The 27,483-nt window shown below is 48.2% G+C and overlaps 2 protein-coding genes and 1 pseudogene across 2 annotated transcripts in view; 1 reads left to right on the top strand and 2 right to left on the bottom strand.

The window, feature by feature from the left end:
* LOC141047339 (uncharacterized) overlaps positions 1-27,483 on the top strand; it is a 944,519-nt gene that overhangs the window by 216,700 nt on the left and 700,336 nt on the right.
* LOC141047296 (uncharacterized) overlaps positions 1-27,483 on the bottom strand; it is a 206,374-nt gene that overhangs the window by 159,028 nt on the left and 19,863 nt on the right.
* LOC141047323 (uncharacterized) lies at positions 1,470-7,280 on the bottom strand (annotated as a pseudogene).

Raw genomic sequence — 27,483 nt, 5'->3', positions numbered from 1 at the left:
GGGATAAGGGGGCCATGCCTACCAGGATAGGGATGAGGGGGCCATGCATACCAGGATAGGGATGAGGAGGCCATGCCTACCAAAACAGGGATGAGGAGGCCAAGCATACCAGGCTAGGAATAAGGGGGATATACATACCAGTTTGGTGATGAGGGGTCCATGCATACCAGGCTAGGGATAAGAAACTCATGTCTATCAGGATAGTGATGAGGAGGGCCATGTATGCCAAAATAGTGAGGGGGCCATGCATACAAGGATAGGGATGAGGAGGCCATGCCTACCAGTATAGGGATGAGGGGGCCATGCATACTAGGGTAGGGATGAGAAGGCCATGCCTACCTGGTTAGTGATGAGGGTTTCATGCATGCCAGAAAAGGAATGAGGAGGCCATGCCTACCAAATTAGTGGTGAGGGGGCATGCATACCAGGATAGGGATAAGGGGGCCATGCATACTAGAGTAGGGATAAGGGGGCCTACATATCAGGATAGAGTTGAGGGGGCATTCATGCCAGAAAAGGGATGAGGAGGCCATGCATACCAAAATAGGGATAAGGGGGGCCATGCATACCAGGATGGTGATGAGGGGGCCATGCATACAAGGATAGGGATGAGGGGCCATGCATAACAGGATAAGGACAAGGGGGCCATGCATACCAGGGTAGGAATAAGGTGGCCTACATATCAGGATAGGATTGAGGGTGCATGCATGCCAGAATGGGGATGAGGAGGCCAGGCATACCAGGATAGCGATGAGGGGGCCATGTATACCAGCATAGGGATGAGGAGGCCATGCATACCTGGATGGGGATAAGGGGACCATATATACCAGGTTAGGGAATAATAGTACAGAATTGACCACATTTTTGCTTCAATTATTTTTTCTAATTTCCTCCTCTGAAACCTAGGTGCGTCTTATCATAGAATCATAGAATCATAGAATCGTAGAGTTGGAAGGGACCTCCTGGGCCATCTGGTCCAACCCCCTGCTCAAAGCAGGATTCGCTAAATCATCCCAGTCAGATGTCTGTCCAGCCTCTGTTTGAAGACTTCCATTGAAGGAGAACTCACCACTTCTTGTGGCAGCCTGTTCCACTCATTGATCACTCTAACTGTCAAAAAGTTTTTTCTAATATCTAATCTGTGTCTCCTCCCATTCAGTTTCATCCCATTGCTTCTAGTCTTTCCTTGTGCAAATGAGAATAAAGTTGATCCTTCTACAATGTGACAGCCCTTTAGATATTTGTAGACAGCTATTAAGTCTCCTCTCAGTCTTCTCTTTTGCAAACTAAACATTCCCAAATCCTGCAACCTTTCCTCATAAGACAGGGTTTGCAGACCGGTCACCATTCTGGTCGCTCTTTTCTGAACTTGCTCCAGTTTGTTGATGTCTTTTTTAAAATGTGGTGCCCAAAACTGGACACAATATTCCAGATGAGGTCTGACCAAAGAGGAGTAGAGGGAAATAATGACTTCACGTGATCTAGACTGTATGCTTCTGTTAATACATCCTAGAATTGCATTTGCCTTTTTTGCTGCTGCATCACATTGTTGACTCATATTCAGTCTGTGATCTATTAGTATACCCAAGTCTTTTTCACATGTGCTGTCACTTAGCCCTATTCCTCCCATTCTATATATGCTTTATATATGGTCCAGTGTGTCTTATAGTCTGAAAAATACTGTACAAAGAGTGAGTTCAAAGGCAGGCAACTAGATTATTATAACGGATGGCAGGCCTCCCATATTATGATAAGTTGAAAAAAGTTGTGCATGTTTAGCTTAGAAAAAAGACGTCTCAGAGGAGATCTCATTTTCCGTATTTTGCGAATTATAAGATGCACCAGATTGTAAGACACACCCCAAATTTTGAGGAGAAAAATAGGGAAAAAAACCTTTTCTTAATAAAAAAATCCATACATTTCAGTGGTGAGATGTCATCTCCCGAGATCTTGGTGCCGAGATCTCCATCTGCGCATGCACCTCCCCCGGCAGCCATTTTCCCGGAGTTCACCGTTTAGTAAACCATGTAAGTGCGGGGGCTCTGGGCTTTCACAAAATGTTGGCAAAGCACCTGCACCACCGAACACCCACAGCGGCACACATCGGAATACCCCCTCATTCCAGCCTGCGGCCTTCAGCAATGCTCCACTCTTGCCTCCTCCAACAGCGACCCTGGGACCCTGCTCCACCGCGGCCGGTAAGCTATATCCGCATTGTAAGACGCACCTCCATTTTCCCCAAAATTGGGGGGAAAAAGGTGCGTCTTATAATCCGATAAATGCAGTATATGTATATATACATGTGTGGTCAATACAAAGGACTGACACTTGACTTACTGATTCCAAAGACCATACTAAGGATCAGCGGCACTCATTATGGATGGAAGAAGAGTAATTTTGTCAGCTAAATAAAAATGAGTTCTTTACAGTTAGAGCACTGTGGAATGCCCCACCACAAGAGGTATTAATGGCAGACACTATAACAGCTTTTAAAAAGCTGCATGATTTCCTCAGTACACATAACATTGTGGGTTATAGATAATGTACCTAAAAAAAATGGATATTTGTTGAAGAAAGGTTAAACTTGATGAACCTTGTTTTTTCAATCTATGTAACTATGAATTGCCAGATGAGAGAGAGCCAGCAACGTCAGACGGTTGGAGTTTCTGAGGGTTTGGTGGCCCCTCGTTCAAGTGGGGGAACTGCCATAGTTTGGTTTGGAGATTCAATCAGGTGACCTGTTGCTAGACTGTTTGTTTTTCTGTGTGCTCAGCTATTGCTCTTTCTTCCCTGTCCTGATGGTGTCTATTATCTTTGTTTTCCTTTCTTGGTTTACTCCTATCCAGGTCTTTCTCATTTTCCCATTTTGGTTTGCCCCATCACATCCTGGGTGGGATTTTATATGTTCACTCTCTATTTTCCTTCCATGTTATACCTCTTGGTGGGTGTGTGTTCAGGAGTTCCAGTCCTTCAGATAAGGGGTTTACCTTGCTTGGTAAAATCCAGATGTATTCTTGCAGTGAGTCTATTTGCTTTCCCTCCCATCACCTTTTCCTTCAACAACTGTTAGGTTTCTGTGGTTTACTTGTTTCTTTTATTTTTGGTTCCGCTTAGCTTGTCTTTTTAGCCCTATATGAATGTGTTTTAGTTTCTCGTATCTTAAGTTTTCTTTCCCCTTGTTCACAGTGTGCTGTGACCTCCCCTCTAGTTCCTTAGGAAGTACGAGAAACCACTCAAGGGACTATTAGGGAGTTAGTCCCCAGATGGTGTTTTTAATAGCGCAGCTAAGGCCTTTCTTTTCTGTACACAGACCAGTTGGGTGTAGTTGCGGCGTTCTCCACAGAGTGAATTCTCTGATTGCTATCAAGATGCGCTTTCTGGTTAAATCATTTCCCACATAATGAACGTGGAAAAGGCATCTCCCTTGTGTGATTTCATTGGTATGTCACAAGATTGGTTTTCGAGTTAAAAAATCTCTCACATCCTAAACAAGTTTCTCCTTGGTGTGTGTTTTCCAGTGTGTGATAAGATTTGATTTCTGTACAAAACATTTTCCACATTCTGAACATGAAAAAGGCTTCTCCCCTGTGTGAGATCTTAGGTGTATAACAGCATCTGATTTCTGGCTAAAACATTTCCCACAATCTGAACATGAAAAAGGCTTCTCCCCTGTGTGAATTCTCTGATGTCTGATAAAACTTGATTTCTCTGTAAAACATTTTCCACATTCTGAACATGAAAAAGGCTTCTCCCCTGTGTGAATTCTCTGATGTTTGATAAGAGTTGATTTCTTTGTAAAACATTTCCCGCATTCTGAACATAAAAAAGGCTTCTCCCCTGTGTGAGTTCTCTGATGTGTGATAAGATTTGTTTTCTCTGTAAAACATTTTCCACATTCTGAACAGAAAAAAGGCTTCTCCCCTGTGTGAATTCTCTGGTGCTTAACAAGAGTTGATTTATGGTTAAAACGTTTATCACATTCTGAACATGAAAAAGGCTTCTCCCCTGTGTGAGTTATCTGATGTCTGATAAACATGGATTTCTCTGTAAAACTTTCAATGCTTATTTTGTGACTTTGATTTTCCTTAGAAGTCTTTAATGAATCAGAAGACAGGGCCTGTTTCAATGGATCAGGTGATAGATATTTGGTGTGAATGGATGATGGTATATCTGGAGTAATGGCATTCACGTCAATTGTATCCGGTGTGATCTCAATATCATCTGTTTTAAAAACTGAAGATATCAGCTGTCCCTCTGATCTCCAGGTACAGTAATCTGTTAAGAATAAAACCAATTATTATTTTTGAATAAAATATGATTGATATTTACACTTTTGAACATTTCTACCTAAACTGTCCATAAAATAGCAAGTTATGTAAAAATATTGAATTATTCACCAAGACAATGACAGTTCATAATCCAATAGAAAATCTCATAGGATGAACCAGTGGAGCGTGGTGTTAAATTGTTTTTTTTATTATTCTGCCGACCAAATATGGAAAAAAAAGTCTCTAAAGAATGTTATGTAGCAAAAATATTACCAAAAAAATTTCTACTCATCTTCCAAAAAAGAAGTTCTCAATCAAGTCCATCATCTGTCAGTGGAAAAACAGAGGTTTCCACACTATTAGTGGCTCAAATGCTATTGAAAAGCAACAAGGATAAACCAATCCAGCAATATCCACTCTCCCAAAATCTAATGTCCCCCTCGCTTCTGATTCTTTCAATGTGCCCAAACCACATTTAGCATCCATGAATTTGGCATTAGTATAGTGAGAAGAACCCACTCAAGTTACAGCGTGTATCTGCTGGAGCACAGTTTGAGCACTATATGTTATACTATATATGACTACTGTAGTCAAAACCTGTGACTTTAGACAATAACACATCAACTGAAGTGATCAAACAATAGTCTTCTTCAGTAAAGAATGAGTAACTCGTGGTGAAACCTCTCTAGGGTAATTCAAGCAAATGGCTCAGTGGTTCTTGGCAATCTAAATTATTGTAAGGGACAATATTTTCTGTCAAATAAGTTTTAAGAAGAAATATTAGATATTCAAAGATAAGTTTTATAATAGTGCAGAGCTCAGGTGTCTGAAATTTAGATCCTGGGCATTCGGTAATGGAGACCTTTTTTAAAGACTACCAAGGAGTTACAGACTCACATAAGTGAGGCAGGCCGATCCCACCACAATCAAACCATCATACAGAATCAACTGGTCAAAAAAGTTATAGAATAAAAACAATATATTACATCTGCAACAAGAACGAATGTTTTGGGGGGGATTTCAACACTAGACTGGAGTTGGACTTATTTATGCTGGACCATTGGAGCTACTATGAGTTCTGACCAGAAGAGTAGAGAAAGCAATAGTGCTCCTTATTTTTGGAGAGAACGTGCTGTAATCCGAATTACTTATAATTGAAAATAAATTGTAATTTATAATGAGGAGTGAATCCATGAAACCAGCGCTCGAGCCATGCCAACACATCTCCTGCAGGGGTGAATAAATGTATATTACAGCCATCAGCCACGCACAGCTTAGGGATATATCATGGCACAGGTTATCACAATCTACCTTTACGTTAGTTAGTTTTAAAAGAATATGAAAAGTCAGGATGTAGGGAAACTCTGTTATTGTACAGAAATTCACACTTGGACCTCACTTTACATTTAATGTTGTCGAGCATAAAAGCGAAAACTGGAATTGGTCTTGAAGGGGCTATGAGAGCACATTCAGCAGGACAGGAGAAAAAGAAGGTAGATTCATGCAATAAGATATCAGGGTTCTAGGAAGCCAACAGCATCATTTCCTTGGACTACACCACTGAAAAAGCGGACACAGCCGGTAACTAACAAAAAACAGAATTCTCTGCACTTCGTGCTTTCAGCTCACCTGGGTAGTCATATGTAGGAATCTCCTTTTTAAACAACTCATCACCCCTCACATATGTCTCTGTAGTATTAATATGGGTCAGATCTTCACCCTGAAACAAATATTGTAAAAGTCACAGAAAGATGGAGATGTCATATCTATGATCAGCTCTAATTCTGCCATCTCCACCGTTCTCATTACACAAGTATAAAACTAATAACACTGGTGGATCCAAGGGGTATTAATCAAGCTTGACATGCCAAGGTAAGGAGACTTTTTAAGCCCTGCAATGCTCCTCGTGGAATATATAAATTATCTCTTCACATTATAGGGAAGATCTCATAACACCTTCTCTCCATATACCTGATGATCTTGAGCAACATTGGGATCTTCTTGTTTACAGTCCTGTGGAAGAAGAGTACGGGGACATCTTTCCGGTGTCATCCTCTTACTGGATAGAACTGGAGGAAACACATACAGGGACTGAATTCATTCTTTACATACAGATAATTATAGGCTGTGTATTTAGTCCTGTCTATTACCTGGTGATGTGAGGGGCTGGGGAATCTCCATCATGACGTCCTTGTACAGATCTTTGTGCCCTTCTAAATAATCCCACTCCTCCTTGGAGAAATAGACGCTGACATCCTGACACCTTATAGGAACCTGACACATACAAAGATACAGTCATCCCCCGATCCCGATTCACAGCATTAGTGTATAATTCCCAGCAGTGTCACCTCTCCAGTCAGCAGCTCAATCATCTTGTAGGTGAGTTCTACAGTCTTCTGGTCATTGGTGTCCTCATGTCTCAGGAGGTAAGGTGGAGGCCCCGTGATTGGGTTCAGAGGTCTTCCCCATCCCTCAGGCACAGGGTCCTGACAGCGCTCACTAGAGGTCTTCTTCACTACTGTGTAATCCTGGTTATGGAGAGACACTAATAAATCTCAATACAGACATTTCCAGAGTCCTCACCTCTCCAGTTCTGTCCATCTGTTATTCCCATAGATAAGAATGATGTAATGTGACGTCATCAGAATCTCTCACCTCCCCAGTAACCCGGAAGAGGATCTCTAGGGTGAGGTGCAATATCTTCTCCGCCATCTTGTCTCTGTCCATATCCATCCTTGATGGGTAAATCAGGAAAATTCTCTTATATAGAAGATCTTCACTGAGAGGATCCGATATTGTAGGGACCTGAATGAGAAGATGAGCCGATGTAACATCATAAAAATCCTGTGTAATAATACAATTACTGGAGATAATAAGGGAAACATATGAGGAGATTTATTATTTTACAGTATTTAGTTTCCATCTTTACATCTACTAATAAAACCTATATATTTAGGCCACAGACAACAAGCAGTTTCTTCCTCAGAGTCAGCAGCTGAATACGTTTCTCATAGACTCATCTTCCATAACGCTAATTCTCGTCTCATTTACCGACACTGGAATCGGCATTAGCAATACTGCAGGAGATATTCATTACACGGGACAGGAGAAATAACTACTTCATGATGAGGACGACATCTTCATCTTCTACTGCGGCTCTAGAAACATATTTGGCCAGAGTCGGTCACTGACTCCATCCCCACCGGCCGTCTATATGAAGGTTTCCCGTCTTCCCCGCACTGTAATCTTCTATCACGTTAGATCTCAGCTCTGAGTCACACACAGAAGTTTGAGGCTTTTATAAAAGATTTTTTGTTTCTACAAACACAACAGACAGAAATGATCTGATCCCAAGGTCTCCTTGTACAGTGATTTATGGAGTTTATTTCTGGCCTTAGGCTTTCCTATATTAAGAAAAACACCAGAAAAAAACAGATATTTCAAAAGAAAATTGGCTCCAACAATTCTTGTAAAAAGAAAAAACAGAAGACATATTTTATTATTTTTTTAACATATTAAACATTTAACATTAAAAAACTAACCCTTTTGTGCACTTGAACATATATGTACATCGCAGAAATGGCACAGGTGCAGCTGCAACAAAAACCCTGGCAGTTTCACCACTTGCTGCCATGAAAAGCAAACATGGCATCTAAGAAGGTGAGACAGAGTTCAGGTGAATGCACTCTGCCTCCAAGTACTCGATAGTATGGGGTGGCCTAGTTACTATGATACTTACATGCCTAATAATGGTGTCTGGGCCTGCAATGTATGAAGGTCTATTAGGCTGGGCCAGTGGCAGAATCCAATATGTTACCTTTTAATGCCCCCACACATTAGACTAAAGTTGCATGAAAGCACTGATTTTGGGGGCTTTTTGTTGACTATATAATGTATTTGGGGCCTCCCGACAGATGATGCCAGGGCAGAGAAGGATCTGACTGTCACGCTGCTGCGATGCAAGTAGATGCAAACTCCATTAGATAGCAGAGTGGAGGGAGGACTGCAGACAGCAAGAGGAGACCTGCAGCGCAGCAGCGAGGCTACCACCAGGTGGCAGCAGAATAGTCAAACAAGCCGGGTCGATATTAGTCTGTCGTGCAGTATCAAAGGAATAATACAAGCACAGAGTCAGAAACAAGCCAAATGGGTCAGTACCGGTCAGGAGCAGATATGCCAAAGACGAGAGACAAACAGCATGTCAGGGTCCAAGCCAAGTTAAAACACGAAAGGGGAACACAGAGTTGGGACAGGAAGTGGGGAATAAACAGACATGGATACAGTCAGAAAAAGCAGCAGGATAAATCAGAGTGTGCAGGGTCAGCTACACATACCGTGGGCAGAAGCTATAACTGACTCCTCCTGCAGGATGCAGTGGAGAGAAATAGCCAGCCTGACGCCAGAACGAGGCAGAGAAAAGTTAAACCTTGAAATGATCAAAGCGGGAAAGAGAGACAGGATACAAAACATGGCCTGGATCATGACAGTACCCTCCTCTCAAGGGGGGGCACCAGACCCCCAGGCTTCCCAGGATAACGAGCGTGTAAAGCCCAAACCAAGCAATCAGCATGGACAGATCGCGCTGTATCTAGTAGGTAGGTAGCATAGTCAAGAACAAGGAATGACTTAGGAGGTCCACCCAAGGAGTGCTTGGTACGGTGGCACTGGTTACCAGTAATGCTGGTGACCTGGAGATCAGAGTCCGAATAGCAGCACTTCCGTGCCTTGCCAATTTAAATATGTAAATATATAAAACCACTGCTCAAAAAATACAGGGAACATTAAAATTCCACATCCTAGATTTCACTGAATGAAATATTCCAGTTGCAAATCTTTATTCATTACATAGTGTAATGCGTTGAGAACAATAAAACATAAAAATGATCAATGTAAATCAAAATGAATATCCCATGGAGGTCTGGATTTGGAATAATACTCAAAATCAAAGTTCAAAACTAAATTACAGGGTAGTCCAACTTCAGTGGAAATGCCTCAAGACAAGAAAATTATGCTCAGTAGTGTGTGTGTGGCCTCCACGTGCCTGTATAACCTCTCTACAATATTTGGGCATGCTCCTCATGAGGCAGCTCATGTTCTCCTGAGGAATCTCCTCCCAGACATGGATTAAAGCATCAGTCAACTCCTGAACATTCTGTGGTGCAACATGGCTTTTGTGGATGGAACAAGACATGATGTCACAGATGTGCTTGATTGGATTCAGGTCTGGGGAATGGGTAGGCCAGTCCATAGCATCAATGCCTTCATCATGCAGGAACTGCTGACACACCACAGCCACATGAGGCATAGCATTGTCATGCATCAAAAGGAACCCAAGACCCACTGCACCTGCATATGGTCTCACAATGGGTCTGAGGATGTCATCCTGGTGCCTAATGGCTGTCAGGGCACCTCAAGCTAAGGCATGAAGGGCTGTGCGGTCCTCCAAAGAAATGCCTCCCCACACTATTACTGACCCACTGCCAAACCGGTCATGCTGGATAATGTTGCAGGGAGCAAAATTTTCTCCACAGCGTCTCCAGACTGTTACGTCTATCACATGTGCTCAGTGTGAACCTACTCTCATCCATGAAGAGCACAGTGCATCAATGTCGAATCTGCAAATTTTGGTGTTCTCTGGCAAATGCCAATCGTCCTGTGTGGTGTTGGCCTTGTAAGCACAACACCCACTCTTGGACTTTGGGCCCTCATACCACCCTCATGATGTTAGTGGCCTGCTGGAGGTCATTTTGCAGGGCTTTGGCATTGATGCTCTTTGAGCAAAGGAGTAGGTTGCAGTCCTGCTGCTGGGTTGTTGTCCTCCTACATTCCCCTCCACATCACCTGTTGTACCGGCCTGTATCCTGGTATCTGCTTCATGCTCTGGACACTGTGCTGACAAACACAGCTACCCTTCTTCCCACAGCTTGCATTGATGTGCCATCCTGGATGAACTGCATTACCTGAGCAACTTCTGAGGGTTGTAGACACTGCCTTATGCTACTGTACAGTACATCTAAGGGTGAGAGCAATGACAAAATGCAAAGTGACCAAAACAACAGGCAAAAAAAATTAGAACAGATAAATGTTCTGTGGTCACCCCCTGAAGAACCACTCCTTTATAGGGGTTCTCTTGCTAATTGCCTATCATTTCTACCTGTTGCACAACAGCAGGAGAAAATGATTCACTGTAGGTGTTGCTTCATAACTGGACAGGTTGATTTCACAGAAGTGTGATTAACTTGGAGTTAAATTGTGTCGTTTAAGTATTCCCTTTATTTTTTTTGAGCAGTGTCAGTTGAAACTAGAAGTTTACATACTGTGAAGAAGCCAGAGCATATCTTAATTGCCCAGACAGCTATGTTTTTGCAGGCCAGTAGGAATTGACTTTTTGTCTGTATATTTGGCTTTTGGATTTAAGTGTGGATTCTGGTGGGTCAAGAAGACTGACTTGCACAATGATATACCATGTAACATAGTGTGTGCCTATCCGATGTTTGCTTATATTCTTGAATCAGTTTGTTTACTTTGAATGTATATAGGGAAAAGCTGTGAGGGTGTACTGAAGGAAACTGGGTAATTCTAAAAATAGCTTACCTGCCTTGGGTATAAAAGACCCTGACACAGAGAGACGGGGTCTCATCTCATCACACAGAGCTACTAGCCGGACATTCTGCTAAACACCCAACGGACGAGAAACTCTTCAGGATCCCAGCTGAGGGTATGTCAGACCCGGCAAAAAGAACACAGGACTGCTCTCGGTTATCTCCCTACGCTTGTCGTGATCTCTTCTCTGTGTGTTATCACAGGTGGAATAGCGACCCTGGGAGCTCTGACATAACATTCACAAGCATTCACAAGCATCCCGGTGAGTCAGTGGAGGAGTGAGACCCTGTAATGTGCACCATCTTGGGGTAATTGCTGGAATTGTTCTGTTTGCTATTGGGTGTGGTGGTTCAATAAAGCATGGCCACACTGTTTTACCCTAACCCTGTGTTGTCTGTGTAGTGTTCTGCCCACAGGGAGATAGAGCGGGTGTTCAGTGGTATGAGCCCTGGTCCATGCAGTCTTGCTAAAGACAGCCAGGCCGGCGGATGAGAGCACCCACTAACCCCGTTTCTCCACACATGCACTATATAAAAGACCCATATGCATATTTTTCTCAATATTTCAGATTAAATCAAAATAAACCTTTCCCGTTTTAGGTCAATTAGGATTACCATAATTATTAGAAAATTGAGAGAAAATGTTTTAAGGCATTTTTATTACTTACTGCAAAGTCAAAAGTTTACATACTCTAAGATTACTATGCAATTAAACAATTCTGGACTGCCTATATGATGATGTCATGTGTTTGGAAGCTTTTTTTTGGCAACGTCTGAGTTAACTAGAGACACACCTGTGGATGTATTTTAATGCACACCTGAAACACAATGTTCTTTGTTTAGAATCATGGGAGCATTTCAAAAAATCAGCCAAGATATCAGGAAAAGAACTGTGGACTTGTACAAGACTGGCTCATCCTTGGGATAACAAAGTCAATGTTTTGAAGTGGTCATCACAAAGCCCTGATCTCAATCCTGTTGAAAATTTATGGGCAAAGCTATAAAGGCAAGTACGAGCAAGGTGACCTACAAACCTGGATCAGTTACACCAGTTTTGTCAGGAGGAATGGACTCAAATTCCGATCAACTATTGCGAGACGCCTGTGGAAGGATATCCCAAACACTTCACCTAAGGCATTCAGTTTAAGAGCAATGGTACCAAATACTAATGAATTGTATGTAAACTTTTGACTTTGCCGTAAGTAATAAAAATGCCTTAAAACTTTCTCTTTCTTTCTCATTATCCTGGCATTTGGCAAATATTAATAGTTATGGTAATCCTAATTGACCTAAAATGGGAAAGGTTTATTCTGATTTCAGGTCAGATATTGAGAAAAACATGCAGTTGTGTCTTTTTATCTAGTATACGTAAACTTCTATTTTCAACTGTATATATTTGGTGGAGTTATATCACCCGACTCTGCAGACCAAATACTCCTGCCTGGTCCAGATGGAATGGAGATGAATTAAGGAGACCAAAGTCAAAAAATAAACTTTTTTTTTACTTAACAAGAACTTGATGAGAAGTATATACATCGGATAATAGGCACAACACTTTTTGAGTGCTTCTTATGCATCATGCTGAGTCAGGAACTTTCCAGTTACATATGGTTATATAACTTTTGTTACAAGCGACAACAGCAAGCAAACAATTATGGTAAGGCTCATCAACCCCTGTGGGGACCACACGGGTCAAGATTTGTCACTACGGTCAACTCACAGCCCCAGTTGGTTTGTGAAGACCTCACTGGCTAAGATGCATCTCACTAGTACTCTCATAGTCCATTCGATGAGGACCACACACTCCATGCTTGCTAGGGGCTTGCGGAATGCACCGAATAAAAGAGATGGTATAAGGTGTGTTCGTAGCCCAGGGTCCACCGTGCAGAGATGGTAAACTGCAGCTAGGTAATGGCAGAGCACTAACTGAACACCGGCGGGTTAACCGCTGACCCAGTGTGTACAGGAGTGAACTCTGTTGCTTCACAGAGCCGCTACAACATAAATGCTGGAGCCTGTTAATGCTCACAGAGCTCAGCAGTATGAGCACTAGTGTATAGTCACAGGACTCTGGCCCCGAGACGCTGGGTTAGAGTCCCTGTAGACACACTAGTGCTCGACACCGCAACTGCGGTGCCAGGTAGATCAACAGAAGTATAAGCACACAGGGTGCACGCTGCACCGCTCTGGCAGACGCCACTAACCTCCCTGATTAGGGCAAGGAAAGCGCACAGCTTGCGCACAGCACCGCTACTGGCGGTTGCAGCTGCTTGCGGCTGTACAAAGGTGCCTTGTGCTGGATGGCACAATATGGCGCTAAGTGGAGTGCTGGAGAAGGACCTGAGCATGTGACCTCCGATCTCCAATGAGAGATTGTCCCAGGGGCATGCTCAGTAGACCGAAAGGAGGACTTAGTCCCTGGAGTAACTCGATGCCGACAAGCAGACGTTGCTATATCTGAACCAGAAGTGGCAGCAGCAACCAAACCTATAGTGCTAGTCTGAGCAGAGCGCTGGGATCGCTGAGTCAGCTGAGCAGCCTCCTCTGTGGCCGAAGAGGTATGGGAGACCGCCAAAAGGCAAGGCTTGGGATTCCTGCTGTGCAGCGACAGGAACCTGACGCCTAACATTACCCCCCTCCTAGGGCCCCCTCCCCTCTGAGTCTCGCTACGCTCAAATGCCGCAACGAGAAGAGGAGCATGGATGTTCTCCACTGGCTCCCAGGTGCGAGCCTCTGGACCATGACCCTTCCAGTCCACCAAATAAAACTTTTTTCCACGTACCACCCTGCATCCCACGATGGCATTAACCTCAAGCTCGTCCGAGGACAGGTCTGATGTCCCAGTAGATGACTCGGAGAACTGGGACATGTGGACAGGCTTAAGGAAGGACACATGGAAGGTGTCAGTGATAGCCAAGTGTGGTGGAAGGGCCAGACGGTAGACCACAGGGTTGATCTGCTCAAGGACCTTGAAGGGGCCGATGTAGCGAGGTGCGAACTTAGTGGACTCAACCCGCAGCCTGATGTTACGGGCAGAGAGCCACAGTAAGTCGCCAGGGGCAAAGGTCGGAGCAGGGCGCTAGTGTACGTCAGCGGAAACCCTCATTCTTTCCTTGGAGGCCCGGATAGCTTCCTGAGTGCGATCCCAAATGTCATGTGCCTCCACCGTCCAGTCTGCCACCCTAGAGTTGGTGGATGACACGGGCATGGGCACAGGGACGCGCGGATGCTGGCCGCAGTTTAGGAGGAATGGGGTCTGGCCGGTGGAGTCGGCCACCGCGTTGTTCAAAGCGAACTCCGCCCACGGCAGCAAGGATGCCCAGTCATCCTGCCTGGTCGAGACAAAATGTCGTAGATATGTGACCAGGGTCTGGTTGGCTCTCTCTACCAACCCGTTTGTCTCTGGATGATATGCCGAGGAGAGATTTAGCTCAATGCAGAGCAGGCTACAGAGCTTTCTCCAGAACCGAGACGCACGCCTGAATATAGTCCCTGACGTCACGGGCCATATGCAGCCACAAGTACGTACTCGCCAGCAGCTCAGAGGTCCGTTTTGTCCCAAAATACCCACCCTGGACGAATGAGCACAAGAGAGGACCTCCGGTCGCAAATGGGCAGGGACAAATGTCTTGCCCGGAGGTACTGACTCACGTGCGACCGGAGCAACGGTCCTCAGGCTCTCGGACGGTATGATCAGTCGAGGCTCCTCCTCCTCCGATGACACCACGTAGTGGAAGAGAGCATCGGCCCTGACGTTCTTCTCACCGGATAGGAAATGGAGGGTGAAATGGAACCGGGAGAAGAACAGGGACCATCTAGCTTGGCAAGAATTTAGCCGCTGGGCAGTTTCTAAATACACTAAATTTTTGTGGTCAGTGTAGACTTGGAAGGGGTAGCGAGCCCCCTCCAGTAGATGTCTCCATTCAGAAAAGGCCAATTTCATGTCCAGCAACTCCCTGTCCCCGATGGAATAGTTCCTCTCCGCCGGTGAGAAGGTCTTAGAAAAGAAGAAGCAAGGATGCTTCCGACCTTGAGCATCCTTCTGGAACAGGACCGTTCCAGCAGCAACGGACGAGGCATCCACCTCTAAAATAAACGGTTTATCTACATCGGAGCGATGTAAAATGGGAGCGCTGGCAAAATGAGACTTAATAGAAAGGAAGGCCTTGGAGACCTCCTCTGACCACAATTTAGGATTTGCTCCCTTCTTGGTGAGGGCAACCAAGGGAGCTACCAAAGTTGAGAAATGGGGAATGAATTGGCGGTAATAGTTAATAAATCCCATAAAGCGCTGCACCGCCTTGAGTGAATGCGGTTCCTGCCAATCCATAACTGCCTGTAGCTTGGCAGGATCCATAGCCAATCCCTGGGTGGAGATGATATAGCCCAGGAATGGCAAGGACTCCTGCTCAAACACACACTTCTCCAACTTGGCGTAGAGGGAGTTTGCCTGTAGGAGGTCGAAGACTTTGCAAACATCTCTCCGGTGGGAGTCTATATCTGGAGAGTAGATGAGGATATCATCCAGATAGACTACAACCGAGGTGGTGAGCATATCCCGGAAGATGTCGTTCACAAAGTCCTGAAAGACGGCCGGAGCATTACAGAGCCCAAAGGGCATCACCAGGTATTCATAGTGCCCGTCCCTGGTGTTAAAAGCCATCTTCCATTCGTCCCCCTCATGGATGCGAATCAGGTTGTAAGCCCCCCGCAGATCAAGTTTAGTAAACACTCTCGCTCCCCGTAGCCTATCGAACAGTTCCGATATCGGGGTAGAGGATACTTATTCTTGACGGTGATAGCGTTAAGACCCCTGTAATCCATGCAGGCATGTAGTTCTACATTCTTCTTCTGGACGAAGAAGAATCCCACCCCTGCTGGTGACACCGACTTCCTAATGAATCCCCTTGCCAGATTCTCCCTAATATACTGAGACATGGCCTCTGTCTCCGGGAGAGATAGGGGATAGACTCGACCCCGGGAAGGCTCAGAACCAGCCAAGAGGTCAATAGGACAGTCCGGTGAGGCGGAAGGGTCTCCGCTGCCTTCTTGGAGAACACGTCTGCATACTGTCGGTAGTATTTGGGAAGAGAGGAGAGATCTGCGGGGACTTCAGTGGAGGCAACCTGAACGCACTCCCTCTGACACCTACCCTCACAGGATTTACTCCACCCGAGAATTCTCCCTGAGGACCACTCTATATGGGGAGAGTGATGACGCAACCAGGGAACCCCTAAGAGAACCTGGTCGATACCCTCGGGCATGACAAGGAGAGATAGCATCTCCTGATGGGAAGGAGACAGCGAGAGTATCAGCGGGGCGGTCTGGTGGGTGATCTGAGAGGGTAGTGTCGCTCCCTTCACCACTCTGATGGTGACTGGCTGAGGTAGTAAAACCAGAGGAATTGCGTGCCGTTGGGCAAAGCAGATGACATGAAATTGCCCTCCGCCCCAGAGTCCACGCAAACCTCCACCGCCAGAGTGGAAGAGCCAAACTCAAGCGTCCCCTCAAAGGACAGCTTGGAGGAAAACGTTGTTGTATCTTGTAGGCCTCCTCCAACAGCCACTAAAGGTGAGCGTTTTCCTGGCTGCTGTGGGCACCTGTTGGCAGGGTGACCAGACTGCCGGCAAATGTGACAGACCACGGGTGCTCGCGCGGACCGGGACCTGGATCCCGCACGAGAATTCCCCATGGCCTCTTGGAGCTCAGACGCCCGATTGGGAGGTTCCGGAGGTTTAGCAAAAGTGGGTGCCAACCTAAACCTCTGCCTACACTGGGACCGCTCCAACCTTCGCTCCGAAGAACGAAGGTCTATGCGGGTGGAGATGGAGATAAGCTCCTCCAGGGTGGCGGGAATCTCCCTGGTGGCCAGGGCGTCCTTCACATGGTCAGCCAGACCTCTCCAGAACACTGGAACGAGGGTCTTATCTGACCACTCCAGTTCAGACGCCAGTGTCCGGAACTGGATGTCATAATGGCTGACCAGAGACGGGCACTGAGATAATGCCAGCAGCTGGAGCGCGGTATCATGGGTGACACGCAGTCCCAAAAAGACCTGCTTCACAGTGCCCAAGAACTGCGAGGCACTCTGCACCACATGATCACCATGCTCCCACAGCGGTGAGGCCCACTCCAGAGCCCTGCCCGACAATAGAGAAATAACAAATCCCACTTTAGCCCACTCGGAGGGGAATCGTGCAGCCAGCGTCTCCAGCTCATGAAACCCCTACAAGAAGCATTATCGCCCGAGAACTTCTCGGGCAATGGGAGGCGGGATAAAGTCAGGACAGGAATGGCAGGGGACATACGGGACATAGTCTCTGTGGCTGCCTGAACAGTGACCTTGGTAACATCTACAGCTGAGGCTGAGCGCTCGAGAGCCGCCAACCTGCCCTCCAGCTGCAGTCGCTGTTCGCCTGCCATTACTAGCCAGACCCTGGCGCTAGTATAATGTTAGGAGCTAGCAGAACACACCAAATGAAAGAGATGGTGTAAGGTGCGTTCACAGCCCGGGGCACACCGTACAGAGATGGTAAACTGCAGCTAGGTAATGGCGGAGCACTAACTAAACACCGGCGGGTTAACCGCTGACCCGGTGTGTACAGGAGCAAACTCTGTTGCTTCACAGAGCCACTGCAACATAAATGCCGGAGCCTGTTAATGCTCACGGAGCTCGGCAGTAAGAGCACTAGTGTATAGTCACAGGACTCTGCCCCTGAGACACTGGGTTAGAGTCCCTCTAGACACACAACTGCGGTGCCAGGGAGATCAACGGAAGTATAAGCACACAAGGTGCACGCTGCACCGCTCTGGCGAACGCCACTAACCTCCCTAGTGAGAGCAAGGAAAGCGCACAGCTTGCGCACAGCGCCGCTACTGGTTATTGCAGCTACTTGCGGCTGTACAAAGGTGCCTTGTGCTGGATGGCACAATATGGCGCTAAGTGGAGTGTTGTGAGTGGAAGCACTGTGGCACAAAGGCAATGCCACTGATAGGTGCTGACTCTACTACAGTTCCCTAACACATGCGTATCCAAGGGAGGGGATCATAATGAGTCAGTCACCTGTTTTATACATCCATCATCACTCACACATATACCAACAAGAGTCCTTCCGGGACCTTCCTGATGGTCCAATCCAAGCTGGAGAAGGACCTGAGCATGTGACCTCCAATCTCCATTGACCCCTGACGAAGCCACTGCGGGTGGCGACATGCGTCGGGCATACATTGCACTTGGCTCTACTCCATATGGGTCTTTATATGTAGTACTATTTCCCTCATGGAATCTAACATGAGTGTTTTTTCTAGCCTGTGGTTCTAACACCTGTATATCTGAACAGCTATCCTAGTGGTAACTAACTATCATGACCTCATTCCTGAACCCATATGCACTCCATCTGCATGTATCTTTGTGATCTCAGTGACTCATTGTTCCATTTTGTCACTGTTCATATATATTTCTAGTGTGTATAGCTCTAGTGATTATTTGTCATCTTGCTGACTTTTGCCTTGCAGGATTCAGAGGTTCAGATCAGATATAATATATGGTTTTTTGTATCCTTGGTAGGGCATTTTATACTGTTAACCACTATTTGGTATGCTGTTTTTATGATCATTTGGCTGACACTTGCACACTCTTTTTTGGAGTATTGCTATAGGTTGCAGGCTGTATTATGAGCCTAGGGTTGTTATAGCTATGTCACATGGATGACTTTTAAATGTGTGTTGGTGCATTCATGTCCAATAAAATTTGCTTCTAAACGCTAACTCCTGGTTTGTGGTGATCCCCCTTTTATGGCCTATCTTTTTCTTTGTTTTTGTTATAGTCTCTGATCTCCAATGAGAGATCGTCCCACGGGCATGCTCAGTAGACCGAAAGGAGGACTTAGTCCCTGGAGTAACTCGCTGCTGACCAGCATGCGTTGCTATAGCTGGACCAGAGGTGGCAGCAGCAAGCAAACCTATAGAGCTGGTCTGAGCAGAGCGCCGGGATTGACGAGTCTGCTGAGCAGCCTCCTCTGCGGCCAAAGAGGAATGGGATTCCTGCTGTGCAGCAACAGGAACCCAACGCCTAACAATGCTGTTGCAATGCATCTTCACCGCTCTGTAGGAAAACTGATGTCCAAGTTTGGAAACAATAGTTTCTTAAAACCTGAGGTAAGATAAGGCATCTTTACTTAACTTAATCCTCTTTAATTAGGTCCGCTGCCCCTCCCTTCCTCCCGGTAGGGCAGAGTTCAGAGCTAAGGATCTCATCCTGTTCTTTGACTCTGAAAGGCTCCCAACCTAGAATCCAGATTCCCACTACCATTATATTATTATTTATTTATATAGCACCATTGATTCCATGGTGCTATAGATGAGAAGGGGTTATATACAAATTACAGATATCACTTACAGTAAACAAACTAACAATGGCAGACTGGTACATAGGGAAGAGGACCCTGCCCTTGCGGGCTTACATTATATCTTTGCTTTCTTTAAGAATGTACTAGCTGATGTCTCCCTTCTGGCACACAACACATATCAATTCAAGTCTGCAACCAGATAGACTACAGGTCTTTATTTCTCACTTACTTATCCCTATCTGAATCATCACCAGGAAATTGTTCTATGTGCACATGTAGCTCAGAATGAGGGCTACTACAAGTATGATGGCCTCCACACAGTATGATGGTGTGGCGCCCCTGAGGGTCCAGTCGCCACAGAGGTACTGCACCTCACCCAGAGGTGTGGTATCCCACAACCAGGTAAGATGGAGACACCCGACCAGACTCCAACACTCACATCCCACACACCAGTAGTTGTCAAGGCTGCCCCTGGCCCCGCTGCTGGTCCCGCCCCCGGTCCGATACTGCCACTGGTCCGGGTTCTTCTGTTGGGGGCTCTCCTCGCACCCCCAATCGCCCTGGGCCCGTCCCACTGTCCGCCCCGGCACGCGCCTCCTGTCCTACTGCTTTCCGGCAGGCGGCTTCCCGGCGCGCTCCTCCTCTGCCGTCGGCCGCGCGCACTGTGCCTCTGCGCATGTGCCGCAGGCCGCTCGTCCCTGCAGCTTCTGTGCCCTCTGACGTGCCCTGACCCAGAAGCCCCCTCTGACCTATCAGAGGCAGCCACCAGGTATTTCAGGCCGCCCTCCCTTAGTGGAGGCGCCTGACTATTGAGTTAGCTCTCTTGGTGTCCAGGCCCTGCTCGCTACTGCTAGCCTTGCTTGCTCCCGCTTGCTACCCCTGGTTCCTGTTGTTTTCCCGTCTCTGGCTCATGCTAACCGCTGTTTGTCGTTTACCTTTCAGCTCCTGCTCCAGCCCCGTCTCCTTCAGGCCTCCCGTCTCCCTCCACCATCCTGCACCCTACTAGCTCCTCCCTCCGGACTCTGGTTATCCCGGACGCCTCTCCAGGATCCCCGGCTGCTCTACATCGACTGGCCATCTTCTCGAGCCGACCCCTAGTCCACCTGAACTCCCTGTGCCTGCTCCCTAACAGTCCCTGTATAGGGGTTGGTCCCACCTGGCGCGCTCGCACGGGGAGGGTTCGGCGTCACGGTTCAGTGGGTCCACTCTTGCCCTCGTCACCCGTGACGTAACAGAATAGTCAGGCAATGGACCCCACCGGGGCCACCGCCAAAAAAGAGTTAGAGTTTCTACGGGAGAACCAGACCCGTATAATGTCTTTTATGAAGACTATGGACTCCCGTTTGTCGGCCTTGCAGGCTGCCGACCCTGGTAACGCCTCCCAATTGGCCAGCCTCCAGCAAGAGCTGGTTCAACAACGTGACATCCAGGCCCATATTCTCTCTTATATCGCTTCGGTCGATGATCCCCTGCTTTCCCTACAGTCGGCCTCCTCGCGAGACCCACCCCGCAGTCCTGATTCTGTCTCTGCTTCATCCCCTAGGCTTGGGAAACCACCTCGGTATGGCGGAGACCCAAAGTTATGCAGGGGTTTTTTGAATCAGTGTCGGCTGCATGTTGAACTCCTGCCCCATCAGTACCCTACCGATCGGGCTAAGATAGCCTTTATTGTGTCCCACTTGGAGGGAGAGGCTCTTTCCTGGATGAACCCCCTGTGGGAGCGGGACGATCCCATAGTCTCCAGTGTCCAGGCTTTCATGGACACTTTCCGAAAAGTTTTTGATGAGCCCGGATGGCTGGCTTCCGCAACCGAGTCCCTTTTCTGCCTCACTCAGGGTACTCTTACGGTCGGACAATACACCATCCGTTTCCGTACCTTGGCCTCTGAGTTGGGGTGGAACAATGAGGCTTTGGTTGGGGCCTTCTGGCGTGGCCTCTCTAGCAAAATTAAGGACGAACTGGCTGGGCGAGATACCCCGACCACCTTAGAGGATCTTATTTCATTGGCCACCAGTATCGACCTCCGATTTCAAGAACGCACCCGTGAGGCTGCGAGGGAGAGGAGACTGCTTAGATCATCTTCTCTTCACAGGCCATCCAGTCCACATCCTCTTGGTTCCTCTTCCGGTCCGGCGCCAGAACCTATGCAGGTGGATCGGGTCAGGTTGGCGGAACGGAGAGGTTTATGCCTGTATTGTGTTAGGAGTCAGATTTCTGCCCTGGCTATGCAGAGATCTAGACCCTCACATGCTGCAGTCTCCTGCTCTGTGTTTAATGCAAAGGAGATTGCAGAGGAGATTGCTTTACAGCAACTCTCTCCGGAGGCTAAGTCCTTAATTCCTTCTTCTGAGCATGCTCATGGGATGAGCTCCCATTGGAGTTCAGGAGTCAGGTGCTCAGGTCCTGCTCCTGATTTCATTGGTTCTGCTCAGGGCTCTGGAGATTTCCGGAAGGTCCCGTTCACTATAAAAAGTGCGCATGGCTGTTCCGCCATGCGCTAGTATTTCTCATACTGCTGCTGTGTGTATGGTGATGGATGCTTGGACGGTTGACTGACTTATTAAGAAACCCCTTCCCTCTGATAACCCGTCTCTATGAGTGTTTGGGCATCAGCCAGTAGCAGCGCCAGCGCGCTCAAGCTCCATCTGTTCCAGCAGCTAGCGTCCTGCATCGCGCTACAGCGGTGCCATCTCTTAGGCACACGTTTACGCCGCGCAGCGCTTGCAGTCCTGCCGGGCGTTCGCAGTTGCGACGCCACGCACCTTATTTTCACGGTAGGTCTAGACGGAGTAGTCCTGTCATTTCAGGCTACTCCTGTGACCAGTAATACCGTGTCTGCATCGCTGGGGTCTGTGACCTTGAACAGACACAGCGTTGTTCTGTATGCTTTAAGCCTGCAGCTCTGTGACTTTAACAGAGCTTGCTCCAGTGCACAGTTGGTGCAGTTAAACCTTGTGCACATTACCGCCATAGTGCTCTGCCTCCTCTAGCAGCGGTTTTTCCATCCACCGAACGGTGGACCCCGAGTGGTGAGGGCACTTTATTTATATTTTTTATTTTGTGTCTTCCGCCACTCCTAACATATTGTGGCAGTGAGTCCCACTTGTTACGTTCCTGCCCAGAGAGGCCGGGAAATTCCTCCACCTAGCCAGGTAAGAGAGGCCTTCCTAGGTGTGTCCCACTCCACTCATCCTCTCACCCTTTCTGTTCAGCTGGTTTTTGGTCAGAGACGTGGCTCGGAGGTGGCTCGGAGGTGGCTTTTGTGGACTCGGGCGCGGCGGGGAACTTCATTAGGCTGAAAGAGGTGAAGAAGTATCAGATTCCCGTGATCACTCTGAAGACTCCACGTGTTATCGCCTCTGTGGATGGGAGGCCTCCACAAGAACCCGTATCCTTGGTCACAGAAGAGGTGCGTCTGCAAATCGGGGCTTTGCACCAAGAGTGGATCGCATTCTACGTTCTACACAACCTATCCCATGCTCTGCTGCTCGGCCTTCCCTGGCTTAGGACACATGAGCCAGTCCTGGATTGGCGTTCCGGAGAGGTCCTATGCTGGGGGCATCCTTGCCAAGAGAAATGGCTGGGCCCTGTCCGACTTACCACTTCCCTTCCACTCTCTTCGGGTCCCATGGGCTTACCAGCCGCATACTGGTCGTTTTCGGATGTGTTTGATAAGAAGGAGGCAGAAACACTACCCCCGCATCGCCCGTACGACTGTGGTATCGATTTGCGACCTGGAACTACCCCGCCCAGGGGGCGAATTTATCCCTTGTCTCCAGCCGAGACCTCGGCCATGTCCGAGTACGTCTGTGAGAATTTAGCCAGAGGTTTCATATGGAAATCTTCTCCTGCCGATGCCGGGTTCTTCTTTGTGAAAAAGAAGGACGGTTCGCTCTGTCCTTGCATCGACTTCCGGGGGCTGAATGACATTACCGTGAAGAATAAGTATCCCTTGCCGCTCATCCCTGAACTCTTCGACCGTCTACGTGGAGCCCGCATCTTCTCTAAGTTGGACCTACGCGGAGGGTATAATCTCATCCGTATTCGCCCCGGCGACGAGTGGAAGACTGCCTTTAACACCCGGGATGGGCATTGCGAATATCTCATTATGCCCTTCGGCCTCTGCAATGCCCCTGCGGTGTTTCAGGAGTTCGTCACCGATATCTTCCGAGACTTGCTGTACTCCTGCGTGGTGGTGTATCTAGATGATATCCTCATTTTTTCTCCGGATCTGGCTTCCCACAGGAAGCGTGTTCGTCTTGTGCTGCAGCGTCTGCGGGAGAATCGCCTCTATGCAAAGCTTGAAAAATGTCTCTTTGAGCAGTCTTCCTTGCCCTTCTTGGGCTACATTGTTTTGGATTCTGGACTGGAAATGGATCCTGAAAAACTGGGGGTCAAGCCGATTCAATGCTTTCTCGGCTTTGCCAATTACTATCGTCAATTTGTGCCACATTTTTCATCTGTCATCAAACCCATTTCCAGCCTCACTCGTAAGGGCGTCAACTCCTCAGTCTGGCCCCCGGAGGCCGAAGAAGCCTTTTCTTGTTTGAAACAAGCCTTTGCGGCTGCACTTGTTTTACGCCGTCCCGAGGCTAACAAACCGTTCATTCTGGAGGTAGATGCTTCTTCCACGGGAGCCGGTGCAGTGCTCTCTCAGAGGTCCCTGTCTGGCAGCTTGGTTACATGCGGATTCTTCTCAAAGACCTCTCCTGCAGAGTGTAATTACTCCATCGGGGATGGTGAGTTGCTAGCCATAAAGTTGGCACTAGAAGAGTGGCGTTATCTCCTCGAGGGGTCGGCCCACCCGTTCACCATCTTTACCGACCATAAAAACCTGGCATACCTCCAGTCAGCCCAGAGACTCAACCCCCGGCAAGCCAGATGGTCTCTCTTCTTTGGTCACTTCGATTTTGAACTGCGTTTCTGTCCCGGGCCAAAAAACATCAAGGCAGATGCGTTGTCCCGGTCCCTGCAGTCTCCAGATGTGGTGGAAGCACCAACTCACATTATCGACCTGGCGAAGATCATCACTGTGGCCCCGGTGAGACTGATTGATCCGCCTTCGGGCAAAACCTATGTTCCAGAGTCTGACCGAAAAGAGATGCTACATTGGGGACATTCCTCTAAAGTTTCGGGACATGTTGGAGTCAAGAAGACACTGGATTTTATTGCTTGTTTTTATTGGTGGCCCTCTCTTCGTCAGGATGTGACTGACTTTACGACTTCTTGTCCCTCTTGTGCCAGGATCAAGGTTCCTAGACGGTCACCCTCTGGACTTCTGCTTCCCCTGCCGATTCCCTCGACTCCATGGCAACATATAGGTCTGGATTTCATCACGGATTTGCCCTGCTCGTCCGGATGCACGACTATCCTGGTTGCGATAGATCGCTTCTCCAAAATGGCCGACTTCGTTCCTCTTCCAGCGCTGCCCTCCGCTCCTGAGTTGGCGAAGATTTTTATCCAGCTCATCTTCCGCCTTCACACAACATATTATCTCAGACCGGGGTGTACAATTCAAGTCTCGTTTTTGGAGAGCCTTATGTAGACTTCTGGAGGTGAAATTAGACTTTTCCTCAGCATGTCATCCTCAGTCCAACGGTCAAGTGGAACGCGTTAACCAGGTGCTGGCGTCATATCTACGTCTGTTTTCCAATGCTCATCAAGATAATTGGGTCCATCTTCTTCCCTGGGCAGAATTCCCCTACAATAATCATTCCAGCGAGTCCTCAGCCAAGTCTCCTTTTTTAGTGGTATTTGGGATGCACCGTGGTATTCCTTTACCTATATCCGCTACTTCCGCTGTGCCTGCAGCGGATTCCTTGACTCTAGAGTTCTCCAAGATCTGGTCTGAGACTAAGGAGGCTTTCAAAAGGTCTGGAGAGCACATGAAGAGACACGCTGACAAAAGGCATTTGGATTCTCCAACTTACCACCCAGGGCAACGAGTATGGCTTTCGGCTAAGTACATCAGGTTGAAGCTTCCCTCCTACAAACTGGGACCTCGCTACATTGGGCCTTTCAAGACTCTCAAGCGCATTAACAACGTGGCCTACAAGTTGGAGTTACCCGCCTCGCTCCGTGACCCCAACTGTTAGGCGTCGGATTTAGGTCGCTGCACAGCGAGAATCCAGAGCCTTACTTCCGGCAGTCTCCCATTTTTCTCCAGCCGCCGAGGAGCTTGCTCAACAAACTCGTCAGTCCAAGCGCTCTGCCCAGACCAGCACCGTGGGTTTGCTTGCTGCTGCCACCTCTGGCACAGCTATAGAAATGCATGCTGCTCAGCAGCGAGATTCTCCAGGGACTAAGTCCTCATGTCGGGCCACTGAGCATGCCCGTGGTGTGATCTCCCATTGGAGATCGAAGGTCACGTGCTCAGGTCCTGCTCGTGTTCGGATTGGCCCATCCGAGAAGCCAGGAAGGTCCCGGACTCTCGCGGCTATAAAAGGTTTGCATGGCCTCTCGGCCATGTGCTAGGATAGCCAGTATTTTCTGACTATAAGGAGTGAGTGATGGATGCACGTATGAATGTCTCTGGTGACTGACTCATTATGAAACCCCTACCCTTGGTACGCATGTGTTGTGCAGCCTAGCCTGCTAGCGCCCAGGCTTAGGCGTAGGTAGGGCAGAGTTTAGTCCGATATTAGTCACTATCAGTGACTCGGCATGACTCAGATCAAGTGCTCCGCACTCCTTAGCCAGCGTCTATAGCGGCGGTCGTGGCAGCGACGCCGCACGCTCAGTGGCCTAGAAGAACTCTAACCCCGTGCCTTGGGGTGGAGTTCTGTGGCTGTTTGCTGTGCGCTCTGTGGCCGGGCTCTGTGAGCTAAACAGGCTCCGGCATTCACTTTCAAGCGGCTGTGCGGTTCTGTGAAGTAACAGAATCCGCTCCTGTTCACACTGGGTGACGTAACCCACGTGTGACTGTTTTCACGCCGCTCTTCCCTTCTGCCATTAGCTAGCAGCAGTGTACCACCTCTGCACGGTGGACCCCGGGCTGCGAACGCACTCTCTACTATTTTATAATCTGGTGCGTCCCGCCAGCCCTAACATTATCCTAGCGCCAGAGTCTGGCTAGCAGTGGCGGATGAACAGCGACTGCATAGATACATCCAGCAGCTGGAGGGTAGGTTGGCAGCGCTAGAGCGTTCCACCTCAGCTGCGGATGTTACTTCGGTCGCTGTCCAAGCAGCTACAGAGTCTGTCGCCCGTGTCTCCACGGCCAGTCCTGCCCCGACCTTGTCCCGCCTCCCGCTGCCCGAGAAGTTCTCAGGCGATAGTGCTTCATGCAGGGGTTTCGTGAGTCAGTGCTCCATTCACCTGGAGTTGCTGGCCACACGATTTCCCTCCGAGCAGGCCAAGGTGGGGTTTATCATCTCCGACCTGTTGGGCAGGGCCCTGGAGTGGGCCACCCCGCTGTGGGAGCGCGGGGATCCCCTGGTACAGAGTGCCACCCATTTTCTTGTCACTCTGAAGCAGGTGTTCCTAGGTCCTCGGGTCACGCACGACACCGCACTTCAGTTGCTGGCTCTCTGACCCAGGGTGCGTCGTTGGTTAGCCAGTATGCCATCCTCTTCAGAACTCTGGTCTCGTAGTTGGAGTGGCCAGATAAGGTTCTCATACCCATATTCTGGAGAGGCCTGGCTGATCACATCAAAGATGCCCTGGCCACCAGGGAGGTGCCCACCACTTTAGAGGAGCTCATAATGGTCGCTACCCGAATAGACATTCGCTTCACGGAGCGAGGGCTAGAGCATTCCCGGTCCCGCCAACGTTATAAGTTGGCACCAAATTTCACGAGACCTCTGGAACCTTCCGGTCAGCCTCCAGAGGCCATGGAGGTGTCCCGCACGGGGTCCAGGACCCGGTCTGCGCGGGTACCTCCAGCCTGCTTCCGCTGTTGGCAGACTGGACATCTTGCTAACCAGTGCCCACAGCGCTCGGGAAACGCTCATGTCTAGTGGTTATCAGGGGGGCCTACTAGACACTGTGACTTTCTCCTCCAAGCTCCTGTTTAAAGGGGCATTAGAATTTAATTCCTCCACTCTGATGGTGAAGGTTTGTGTGGACTCAGGGGCGGAGGGCAATTTCATGTCATCTGCCTTCGCTCAACAACACGCAGTCCCCCTGGTTTTGCTACCTCAACCAGTCACCATCAGAGTGGTGAATGGGGCGACACTCCCATCCCAAATCACCCACCAGACGGCTCCACTGAGACTCTCTTTGTCTCCTTCTCATCAGGAGATGCTGTCTCTCCTTGTTATGCTC

The sequence above is a fragment of the Dendrobates tinctorius genome, unplaced genomic scaffold (assembly GCF_039654945.1).
Source record: "Dendrobates tinctorius isolate UK_male_01 unplaced genomic scaffold, ASM3965494v1 ptg000126l, whole genome shotgun sequence".
Lineage (NCBI taxonomy): Eukaryota > Metazoa > Chordata > Amphibia > Anura > Dendrobatidae > Dendrobates > Dendrobates tinctorius.
The sequence above is the reverse complement of the archived record's forward strand: the minus strand, read 5'-3'. Positions and strand labels throughout refer to the sequence as shown.